Here is a 7088-nt window from a genome sequence, read left to right as displayed (position 1 = left end):
CCTAGAACAGATAGGAAAAAATAACAAGAAGAAACTAAATCTTACATTTAAAGAACGCAAGGCATTACAATATCTCAGACAGTACAAATCCCTTGTCGTGAAGCCAGCCGATAAGGGAGGGGGAGTGTTTTTGATGGATGTGACCAACAATGAACTAGAAATTATGAGACAACTGAATGATGAGACCACCTATAAAAGGCTCAGAAATGATCCCACGGAAATAACGATTTCCAAACTTAAAACATGGATCGACTCCTATGAAAAAGTTAGTACCATAAATACGAAAGAAGCTAAATTAATTGTTAATGAAACCCCCACGACACCAGTTATTTATATACTCCCCAAAGTTCACAAAGATGCCTATAACCCCCCGGGGAGGCCTATAATTTCGGGAGTGAACTCAATCACAGCGAATTTGTCCAAGTTTATAGACTTTTATTTGAAACCATTAGTCATGCTTAATAAGTCCCATTTGAAAGACACTAAGGATTTCTTAATACTCTTGGAACAATTAAACTGGGAAGAGAACTGCATCATGGTAACCGCCGATGTCAGTTTGCTTTATACCAGCGGTGGCCAACCAGTGGCTCTTGAGCCTCATGCGGCTCTTTCTTTATTCAAATGTGGCTACCGACACTCGAAGTCACATGACCACAACAGATCCAGAAACTGCTGCACTCCAGCCAGACAAGCAACAGCAGCACTACGGAGACTGAGAACTGATAGAGCCAGATAATAGAGGTAAGACACCCACTAGCAAACAGAGGACACATAAGGAGGGCTGTAGTGACACATGAGGGTCTCAGCAGGAGTGACTCAGGAGAGTGCTGCAGGAGTGACTCATGGGGGAGCTGGCTGTAGTGACATACTGTAGGAGTGTGCTAGCAGGAGTGATACATGAAGTAGCTGGCTGAAGTGACACAGTAGGGTATGTGGAAGTGGCTTTTTAAATGTATTTTATGTTGGCTCTGGCTTTAAAAATGTATTTTATGTGGATCTGGCTTTTTAAATGTATTTTATACCAGAGGTGTGGCCTAGCAGGCACAAGGCCACACCCCAATTTTGCATGTGCGCCTGTGGCTTGATGTCGGGTCTTTGATGTGCCTAACAAGATTTTTTGGCTTTTTATTTTTGACTGGTTGGCCACCCCTGCTTAATACTATAATTAACAATACACAGGGTATAAAAGCAGTTAAACACTTTTTAGAACTTTCAGCTCTAGATAAAAATCTCCAAATATTAATTTTAGAGGGAATCCATTTTATTTTAAATAACAACTTTTTTCTTTTCAAAGATCATTTCTATATACAAAAAACGGTACAGCCATGGGCACCAGGTTCGCGCCAAGTTATGCTAACCTTTTTATGGGGGCATGGGAGTTGGAAAATATCTGGTCCAATAATCCCCATGGTGCGAACCTGGTGTCCTATGTATGGTATATAGATGACAGATTTTTAATTTTGAGGAGAGATAGCGAGACCCTGAATGACTTTTGCACCAGCCTGAACAACAATGTGTTAGGCGCCGGGGTCCGCTCGTCTGCGCGGCCCGGCGCCTAGCAACTAGGGACGCCATGCGCGTACAGCCGCTGGCTCCCTAGCAACGCTAGACGCCGGGCGCGCTGAGCCGCACGGACCCTAGCAACAGGGACGCCACTGGCAGTCCGCGTTCCCCGTTGCTGGGTCCTGTTCAATTAATAGGTGCACCTGATCTCTGGCCGTGCAGCAAGGCAGCTGCACGGCATTCATTCTAATCAGCTCTGTCAGCAGCTGATTGGAGGACTCCTGTTTAAATACACTCTCAGGGCTTCTCACAGACGCCGGTAATAGCTTCCTGCATGCTGTCTTTGTTTGCTGAGAGTCTGTTTCCAGTCTTGCTGTATCCGGTCGTTCCAGTCCTCTGAAGTCCTGTACTCGGGAGTTATCATCTCGTCCCTGGAGTCCTGACCGATCACCGTTTAACATCCAGTGGTGTTCGTGAGTCGCGGCTCTGCCGTGTGTAGCGGCTCGGCCGCTTTACCCTTTATTATTTGTGTTTGGAGCATTTTGCGGAGGGTTCTGCTTCCACAGGTCCACTCTGGTATCCCGCGGTGCCGGGTAGGAGTATTGGACAGGTGGATTTTGGTTGTCCTTTTCCCTGGCGGTTTTTCCGCACATACTTTAGGTTTTTTAAGTTAGCTCGTAGCCCCTGGCCTGTTGTTAGCTAGAGGTCCTCTTGTTATCATCCTGCCTCGGATTTCCCTTTGTCTCTTATTAAGACCGGGGGGCATCGGAGTTGGGCAGACATAATCCGCCCTTCAAACGCGGCTGCCAAGGGCTCAAGAAACCATAGTCTCGCAAGGGATTTCCGATAGCACGGGTGAGACAATAGAGTTAGGGCGCCAGGGGCTATTATTCTTTCCTGCTCCCGTTCCCAGCATTCCATTCCAGTGCTCCGGTCATTGTCATAAGATCTCCTCTGGCCAGGAGTGCTGGAATCATAGCACAATGATAGAAATATCAGATTAAGTTTTGAATCTAGTAAGAATTTGGTGAATTTTCTAGATATCACTGTATCACTGTATATAGAAGCGGAAAAAATCAACACCGGGACTTTCACCAAACCTACAGATTCACAGTGTTACATCCCAGCGGACAGTTGTAATCATCAAAATTGGCTACAATCAATCCCAAGCAGTCAATTCAAATGGCTAAAGAGAAACTGTACAGACGACATCACGTTTCAGACTCAAGCCAGAGGATTGACAGATAGATTTCTAGCCAGTGGATATACTAAACAATCTGTAAAAAAAAAGCCAAAATTAATACTGATGCTCTACCCTGACAGGAATTATTAAGAAAGACTGTACAATCTAGACAAGATAAAAGTTATGAATGGGCTTTTATCCCAGAATATGGCACACATCATAAACAGGTGGAAAACATCTTTAAGAGACATTGAAGTTTATTAAAAAGATCCATTGATCGGGCCATTGATTCCAGATAAACCGATCCATTTCTATAAGAAAGCACCAAATATCAAATCCAAATTGGTATCCAGTGCATTAGCAGTGACTCCAGTATATCCCAAAGTTTTATCCAAAGGATTTTATAGGTGTTTAAATTGTATGGGTTGCAGAAATAGTAAAGGAAACAATAAAATTAATGAAGTCTGTATTACTAACCAGACCATTAAGATTACAAACTTTATCACCTGTGAAACTAAGAATGTGGTATATGCCATCAGTTGCAGTTGTGGTCTGTTTTATATTGGACGCAATTCACGTTCTTTAAAAGTCTGCATCGGGGAACATATTAGAAATGTTAAAAAAGGATTAAACATGCATACATTGTCTTCACATTTCTAAGAACATCATAATTGATCTCTGTTAGAAATCCCTGGTTTTTATGGCATGAAGCATATTAAACCCAATTTGAGGAACAGAGATATAGCCCCAAAGCTAGCAAAGGCGGAAATGAAACTGATCTATCAATGTAAAACCTTGTTACCAAGTGGCCTTAACTCTCACTTCGAATTGAAGTGGTTCCTGTAAATACAAAATTAGAATAATACTTTTCTGTGATATACCCATATGACAATTGTATATGATACATAGGATTGATGTTTTGTTCTTGTTTTTATTTTTATTTTTAATCTTGTTTTTTATGAATTTCTTTTGATTACATATGGCCATCCGTATAAACATACAACTGGCTCGCTGATCTGTCCTGAATGTGTCCCTATCAGCATTATTGACATTTCCGTAACCTGCGTGGAATGGGTCCGATATACTACTGCTAGAAACTCTTGGTCCCCGGAACTACATTTTCCATGAATCAGCGGGGCGAAATTCCAAAAGATGTGACATTCAAACGTGATGACGGATGATGCGAATTGACGCATGCGCGGACCATTCGGCAGGAGAAAATTCTAAATACATTTCCCAGCACACCTTGCGATGGATCGCGGGGGAGAAAGATTGCTGTATATCCAGATTGCGGGGAGACTATATAGAGATAGTAATCTAAGTAATATTGCTTTATCAATTTTGTTGAGATGTTGATGACCCACAAAGTATTTTGTAATCACAATGAGGATAAACACTAGGGGTTATGGAAGTTCCGTTTCTGAGTATAAGACTACATTTTCCATGAACCTTTGCGGTACCGGAAATGAGTAGACATGCTCAGATCGGAACGCTTTTAAAGATAGGGAATTAAGGATTTGCATGAACAATTTAGTATTAAGTTAAATTGAATGAAGGACATATAAATTGAAAGAGGATTATGTTGTTATTGAATGTTTTAAACTAGGTGCGTGATTACATGATGAGGTCTTTTCCTCTGAATCAATTTCCTATCAGCACATTATTGGCTATTGGTATCATAAATACCTGGCTCCCCACACAGCAGGTCATGATTTGACAAAGGTCCTAGGACCGAGACGCGTTGACAGACTGCTGTGTGAGTAGCCTTTAATCCTTCTAACAGAGACTAAATATGGACTTTTTTGTATCACATTTTGTAATTTTTGTATTTTTGTATTTTTCTATTTGCATTGTTTAACCTTTGGATGGATTTTTGGTGAAATCCTTGGATTGTTTCCCTTTGCACATGTTCTTATTGATTGGTGTAACCTTTTGAGGAATAAACTAACTGTGAAAATTTTTTGGAGATCAAGAGTGTTTGAGAATTCAATCTATGAATAGTCGACAAAGCATGAATTCAGTAAAGAAACCATGATGGCAGTTTTTCCACACATTAAGCTGTGAGTTGGGGTACACCAATTATATGTGACTGGTTACTTAAAGATACCATGATAGGAGTCACCATATTGATCACTGTGTGAGTCAGGGGTACGCATTGACTTAATAAAGAATGGTGAAGGGTCTATGTTTGGTATATTGCATATAAGTAACTACTATATAGACACAAGATTTAACCACGGTGTAAGTGAGACACTGATGTGCCATATCATGTGTAAACGTACATAAGGGTGAAGTTATCTGAAATACTACACCTTGGTTGCTTTCTTTCATTTCTTGATCCTATGAGACCATCATGTGATGTGGAGGTACACCTAGAGCCACACCGAACAACACCAAAAGATACCTTGATATGAGTCAACATTTCCCGCTTTGTGTGAGTTGGGGTACGACACCCAGTCTTTCCTGATTTATTCCAGGTGTAAGGTCTTGATTGATGTAATACCGTTTTCCAATCGAATAAAGGAAAAGATACCTTTATGTGTAATTTTCCGACAGTTCCCTGGACAGCAGAAGCACAATTTTCATTTTCTTTTTCTTGTGGAAAGTCCTCTCTCATTCAGCAGATTACTGCCATACTCCATAGGATACACCCAATCCCTTCAGATCTTGGAAGCTAATCAATGGTAGGCCTGGTTAGTATTTGGTTGTGAGACCACCAAAGAATACCAGATACAGTAAACACCTTTGCTGAAAAGCAGAAGGAAGATATCCACATCTATTCTTACCTTTACATATATACTTCTATGGTGTGCTAAGCACACATATTCAGCTCTCCTTCTCAATTTTCTCTTCCCTCTTACAATAACAGTTAATCAGACCATTTAATTGACACACACATTACAATATCCCTCTCTGTGAATACCAATTGAACTCTTTCAACATCAAGTGTATTATATCAATATTAACTTTGAGCACTGACTATCAAGGTCACTCGCCATTAAATTGAGTACTTGCTGAATAAAATGCCAAATGGTGACACTTCTGCCAAATACTGATGCAGACAGTGACTAATAACAAATAAGGCAACAAAATAACTTTTTTCTACACTTATTTATTTGAATACTTGATATATGAGTCAACATAATTGTGGTAAAATAAGAAGGGTACCCATAGCATAATACCTGACCTGTCAATCACATATTTATATTAGACAGGATATATTCAAGATCATTTTTCCTAAGAACATTTTCACCAAGGCGATCACAGGTGATTTTTCTGTAAGGACACACATCAATGTGAAGCGCATGTGCGGTATTTATCCTTACTTTTTTATCAATGTTTGTTTGTCTTTTGCCACATTAATTTTATATATACAAATAAAAGTAAAATTGTATCTTTCATCAATTATTCATTATAAAAGTGCCCCAACAAAGAGTCTTTCTCTTTTCTTTTTTGAGCATGGTCAAAAGGTAGACAGGTTCAAAAGGTTGAAACGGAAATGGTCGACACATGAAAAGGTTGACATAGGTTTTTCATGTTTCTGTGGTGTCAAAATTTACCTTCCAGTACATGGAACCCATATTAGTGTACTGCATTCACTCGCTATGCTTCGGGCAAGGTTCCTCGCTCCACTACTGCTTTGCTCGACACAGGTTACCATTCCCAATTGTAGTCAACATGGATGGTAAAGTATGAAGAACTTGAAAAAAATTCCCAAAAAACTCATGTCGACAATATGCTGTGTTGACCATTGTCATGTAAACCATTTGAACCTGTTGACCTTTTGACCATCTCAACCATATGCATGTCAACCATTTGGTGTCGACCTATTGACTTCGACCTTTTAACTATTGACCTACAGATGGAGCCGCACTCATCTAGTGCGGCTCCATCGCATACGTGCACTCCCGGCGTGACTAGGCAATCCGTCCGCCTAGCCCCACCGGAGTGCACAGAGGCGTACTCCCATTCTAGTGAATATATTAGACTCCACGGGGTATATTTACTAAGCTCCTGATTTTGACCGAGTTGCTGTTTTTTCTTCAAAGTGTCATCTCGGGAATTTACTAAACACAAATCTCGGCAGTGATGAGGGCATTCGTATTTTTTTTGCGACACAACTTCACAAATACGAGTGATTACACCATCGGTCAAACACGGCTGTTTAGGTATAGAACTCAGTCATTTACTAATCATTCGTATTTGTAATCTCTACCGTGAAAGTGCATTTGCAGGCGTTAAAAAAAGCGAACCGTAAAAAAAACACAGGAAAAAAATAGACCTGCTTTCGAGAAGAGTGTTTACATGTGTTTCAAATTCAACATTAAGCACACCTGCATTTTTGGCCCTTTAAAAGGGACCTAAGCACATTTTACAAATCTCTGACTCTGAAATGGCTGCT

General features: G+C 40.4%; 1 pseudogene; it reads left to right on the top strand.

Moving 5' to 3' along the window:
• Positions 1–5309: 5309 nt before the first annotated feature.
• Positions 5310–5428, top strand: LOC135052497 (5S ribosomal RNA; annotated as a pseudogene).
• Positions 5429–7088: the final 1660 nt, after the last annotated feature.

The sequence above is a fragment of the Pseudophryne corroboree genome, chromosome 2 (genome assembly GCF_028390025.1).
Source record: "Pseudophryne corroboree isolate aPseCor3 chromosome 2, aPseCor3.hap2, whole genome shotgun sequence".
Taxonomy (NCBI): domain Eukaryota; kingdom Metazoa; phylum Chordata; class Amphibia; order Anura; family Myobatrachidae; genus Pseudophryne; species Pseudophryne corroboree.
Note: the sequence above shows the minus strand (reverse complement) of the source record. Positions and strands in the feature narration are given on the sequence as shown.